Genomic DNA, 5,779 nt, shown 5'->3' on the forward strand with positions numbered 1-5,779 from the left:
TTTGACTTTAATCCTGAATATTTGTCTTGTTTTCTTTTTATTTATCTTTTTTTTCCTAAATCTTTTTTGTCAAATATACTATTATTAATCAATACTTTTTCTTATATTTAAAACGAAAAAAAAGTCTCCCATGAAATTGAACATTTCCCAAATTATACCTGCATATTATCTGGACTCAAAAACACGCGGCTTTTTTTCTCTCTCTCTAAAGTATGTATTACTTCTAGCTAGTCTAAACTTAATTAATAGCTTTAGGGTTACGTATTAACCAGTTTTTTAAACGAGTTTAAATAACCAGACTTTCCAATTCGATAAAAGTTCCATTATAGCATATTTATTATGGGGTGGAGCTGGAATGGTTGAACATTCTAGCTCGAGGTAGATAAAGGCAAAAAGTATCCATACATTAACATGGGAGGGGAGACTATCTTCAAGTACTATCCTAAGCTGGGAATGGGGCAACGGACTTATAAAGTAGATATTAATAAGTCCCTCTTACCTTTTTTTTTAATGGAGATTAGATAATGCATGTGGATGTGTTATCGGCAGTTCCAGCAACTCTCGCTTCTCCTTATTTGTCGTTCAGTCCTCATTTCAAATGAGTAATTTTTCTGACAAAGGGTGAAAAAAAAAGCTGCTTTTCAGGTCGGTAGTACTTTGTGAACAGTAGCCTGAGATGTCGGAAAATTTCTGTTTCTATGTCTATCCTTGTGGTCATGTCACTAGTAAGGGTACTGGAGGTAAACGTTTCATCTGGGCTGACGTTATCCGCCTGATAGTCAGGGACCCGAACCTTGGATTAACCAGTAAGGAGGGTGTCCTATCAGCAGGTGCAAAGTGCCGGGGCTGCTGTATTGCCATTTCTTTCTGGTAGTGCCTGTCGATGCCATACTAGTGGGTAATTGTTACGGCTTTACCTTACCATGTGCTACAGAAAAATTCTTGTCTTTTTCTCTCTTACTTTCTCTCGCTGTCCTGCTCCAACCAAGTCTATCGACCTGCTCCACAATCCCAAAACCTCAACATGACAAATCTATAAAAAACAAAAAGAAAAAACACGAATAACCCTAAAACCCCACCCTCCAACGCAGGTCTCCTTCTTCAACATCAGGGTACGTTCCAACCTTCCAGAGGTTGAAACTCAATTACAGGAGACGAAACCGGACATATTCTTTCTAAGTGAAACTGACATAGGGCCAACCACTTCCCTAGACAAATTCATAATTAAAGGATACTCTAACCTAACATCTAAATCTGACCCCCAAGATCGCCATGGGCATGGAATATTTGGCTACATTAAAGATGGCTTTCTATGTGGTAGGGATATCTCCAGAGAATACTCTAATTTACCTTATATGTGCTTCCGGGTTGCACTAGCTTACACTACTGCATTTATATTTGCCCTCTATGGCCTCCACAACAGTGGGGTTACTATCTTTATAGCATATCTGAGAAAAGTGACCACCTCCTGTCTGCTCATCCTTCGGCTAACATTCACATTTGCGGTGACTTCAACGTCCATAACGTGGAATGGCTGACCCACTCAAATAAGACCGATGACGAGGGGAGGTTCTGTTATGATTTTGCCACTGCCTATGACCTCACTCAGATTGTTCACGAATCCACCCGTGTGCCCGATACTACCGGTCAGTATGCAAGCCTTCTAGACCATTTCCTCAAAAAAGTACAAATGAGATCCTGTCCCCCGACTGTTTGTTTTTTTGGCACTAGAGAACCTTCCGAGGCTACCCTACCACTACCCCCCTATCTTTGGTTTATCACCCCCTGGTCAACCCCTAATTGAAGGTCGCCGCCTACCCCCCATCTTCCCCTTTTTTGTTTTTGACAATTATTTTTCCTACACCCGATAAGAATTCTTCCCAATCCCCACTAGGGATCTTCTCGCTTGTTTTCGGTGCCCCGGAAAACAGTAGGTGATCTAACTTTCTAGATTAGCTCAGGAAGGGACCTTACTAACAATGCACTAAGCAATTTTATTTTTTGTATATTTTTTCTAGATTCCCCACTCCCCAACACGAACTGTTTCTCTTCCAAATTCAAGAACTTTTTATTTTCCAATGAATTGAACTTTTTTCACACGCACACACACATTAAAAAAAATTACACACACAGAGAAATTGTAAATATATTCTTTTTTTTTGGTTTTCATTAGTTAGTTTAGAGTCCACAGAGTGAATGAGGTATTGTGGTAAATGTTGCCAGTCAAGAGTAAAGTCGCCAAAGACTCCATTTTCACTTTAGTAAGAAAGACCCTGCAACACTCCCCATCGCACTTCTTGTATGACCTTGTGCTCAAGTTTGTTTACAAATGTCAATTTTTTGCTTTTATTTTTTGAATTTCTCATTATTTAATTGTAAAATTTTTTCATTACGGAAGTAAACTATATAAACAAGATCAAAGTGTAGTATCTGTTCCGGCAGATACTGCAAGCAAAGACCGTATGTGGGGGCAACTCCACATATAAGACCTTGGTCAATGTAGGGGCAACCCTTCATACCAATTGTCACTATCCAGCTCCCCTACTCCCCGGGGAGCTGGTCCCCATTTCCCCTTCACTCCTCACATTAAAAATCAGTCTTGTGCCTAATTTGCTCGATGGGGGAGCAAATAAATACCAAGCCCACATATAAGAAACACGAAAAAACTAGAACCCCATCCACCAACGTAGACCCCTACTACCAGGTCTCTTTCTCCAACATCAGGGGTCTACGTTCCAACCTTCCAGAGGTTGAAACACAATTACAGGAGACAAAACCGATGAGCAGGAGGTTTTGTCATGATTTTGCCATTGCCTATGACCTCACTCAGATTGTTCACGAACCCACCTGTGTGCCCGATACACGCGGTCAATATGCAAGCCTTCTATACCTTTTCCTCACAACTTCTCCTGAGCTGTGTTCATGTTCCGTTCTATCTCATCTGGGATCCTCTGACCACTCTGTTATAGCAGTTAAGATGAAAATGAAATGTAAGTCTTCAGACGTACCTCTCCACCGTACTATATATCGATACTTTATGGCTGACTGGGATAGCTTCCGTACATTCATATCTGACCTACCTCTGCATTCCATGTTTAAAAAGGATGTGTCCTCTATAGTATCAAACCTGACCAAATGGTTAATTGTAGGCCTAGACCGATTCATACCATCCCAAAAGTTCCAACAAAAACCTAACAGCCCGCCATGGTTCTCCCCTGAATGTGCTGCTGCCATCGCGCACAGAAATCACTTTTTCCATAGCTACCAACGTAATAGATGTACTGAGACTAAAGCTGCTTTCAGGACTGCCAGCAACTATTGTAAAAGAGTAATAAAACATGCAAGAGAGCTATATGCTCAGTCTGTCAAATCCAAAGTAGCTGAGCAGCGACTTGGTTCCCACCAATTCTGACAAATAGCAAACAGAAGCGTGCGTTCTATCCCAACTATCATCAATGGACCTGAATGATGGCATTCCAGTTATAGTGCTGAAAAAGCTCCAACCAAAACTTGCCCCCATACTTACAAAACTGTTTAAGCGTTGCCTTAAGGAGAAGTGTATTCCAACACTCTGGAAAACCCCATCAGTATGCCCTGTATTTAAGAATTCAGGTGAAAAGTCATGTCCCTCTCAGTACAGACCAATAAGTCTCCTGTGTGTCATGAGTAAGTTGTTGGAATCCATATTAAATAAAGTAGTCAACCACCTCAACAGAAACAACCTTCTTAGTGACATGCAATATGGTTTCCGTTCTGCAAGATCTACAGCAGATGTGCTAACAGTTATATCACATAGGATTAGTGAATCTCTTGACAAAGGTTTCCTTTCCAGGGCAATTGCTCTTGACATCTTGACATATCGAAGGCCTTCGATAAGGTATGGCATAAGGGCCTACTTCACAAGATTTCCAGCTACGGTATTACTGGAAATGTTTTCTCAATCATTAAATCATTTCTCTCTGATAGGTTCATAAGAGTAGTGGTTGATGGACAGAAATCAGAGGCCCACAGTATTAATGCTGGAGTCCCTCAGGGGTCCATCCTGGGCCCAACTCTCTTCCTAATCTACATCAATGATCTCCCAAAACACATACCTAAATCATTCGTTGACATCTATGCTGATGACACGACCATCTACGGCAACACATCAAAGGCTGTAAATGACAAAGTTCTCTCTAATTCTCTCTCCTCTGATCTTGAGCGCGTGGTACAATGGGGGAAGAGGTGGCTGGTCACTTTAAAGGCATCAAAAACCAAGCTTCTACCTTTACATCATCAACGCTCTGATCCCCATCTGGCATCAATTGAAATGGATGGCTCTCGTCTTGGAGAAGCTCCATGTTTTGACAAGCTTCTGAGTTTGACCTTTACTCCTGATCTGAAATGGAACACGTACATCAAATCTGTTGCCAGGGACGCTAGGAAAATGGTGGGCTCCTTCTACCGCTCCAGAAGATATCTCCCTACGGATACAATTCTCTATCTGTATAAAAGCCAAGTACGTCCAAAGATGGAATACTGCTTCCACATCTGACAGAGTACAAAATAAACTTCGTGGTTTAGTGGGGGATGCCCTTTTCTCTTCCCTGCAACCTCTCTCCCACAGAAGAGACGTTGCGAGTCTGTCTTTGTTTTATCGTTATTTCCATGGCATGTGCTCGTCTGAGCTCCAATCCCTCGTCCCCACTTGCCAATCTTTCACGAGAAACACCCATCTGGCTGAAACTACTGTCAATAACTTTCCCCACTCTTTATCTGTTCCTAAATCCAAACGTAGATTCCACGAGCAAAGCTTCTTTCTTAGAACTGCACGCCAGTGGAACTCTCTGCCGCTTGCCTGTTTCCCACCTGATACAACTTGGACGTCTTCAAGTCCAACATAAACAAACTCCTGACAAACCGCACCCTTAAGTAAGACACTATCAACACCTCCAATACTACAATTATTGCTACAATACTATCTCATTGATTACTGTATACGTAATAACCCTTATCCCTGAGTGGCCTTCGGGCCTTGATAAGTGGTGACCCCTCCATGTAAAAAAAAGTCCTTGGTCAATGTAGGGGCAACCCTTCATACCAATTGTCACTATCCAGCTCCCCTACGCCCCCGGGGAACTGGTCCTCATTTCCCCTTCACTACTTTCATTAAAAATCGGCCTTGTGCTTAATTTGCTCGGTGGGGAGCAAATAAATACCCTTTTCTTGGCCTTTTGGCCAAGATCAAAGTGTAGTATCCGTTCTTACTACATGCTGTACTTATGTTTGTAACTTTGTGATATAAAGTGGGGGATCACTTTTCTGTATTAATTGTATTTAAACTGATCACCCACTTTACAGCCAGTCAGTCTCAAAGCCATTCAAGTCATTCTCCAGATCATTCAAGTTTTTTTTTGAAGGATTCCAGTTATGTTTTAAGCATTCAAGTCATTCAATTCATCCTTAAGTTCATTAAAGTCATTCTAAGTCATTTACTTTTTATTTATTTAAGTAATTTCAGCCCATTTTTCGGCCATTTTAGTTTATCTTTAAGAATTTTATGTTAATCCTACATTCACGCATTCATTCATTACACGAGAGCACGCGACTAATGGCTATCGGCCTTGTTTGGTTACAGACTGATTCGAACTTTTCTAGAATTGTAATTCACCATATTGACTTCTTTGATTGTACCATAAGCCTTTTGTATTTATGACTGCTTACTCGCATCAACTGGATTTTTATGTGCTTGGAAGAAAACAAAACATTTTTGAAAGTAGATTGATGCAGGACCTTTTCC

General features: G+C 41.0%; 1 pseudogene; it reads left to right on the forward strand.

Annotated features, from left to right (window-relative positions):
- Positions 1 to 5,196: 5,196 nt before the first annotated feature.
- Positions 5,197 to 5,334, forward strand: LOC145297155 (U2 spliceosomal RNA; annotated as a pseudogene).
- The last annotated feature ends 445 nt before the right edge of the window (positions 5,335 to 5,779 follow it).

This window comes from Euprymna scolopes, chromosome 17, assembly GCF_053919585.1.
Source record: "Euprymna scolopes isolate OS-2025 chromosome 17, ASM5391958v1, whole genome shotgun sequence".
NCBI lineage: Eukaryota > Metazoa > Mollusca > Cephalopoda > Sepiida > Sepiolidae > Euprymna > Euprymna scolopes.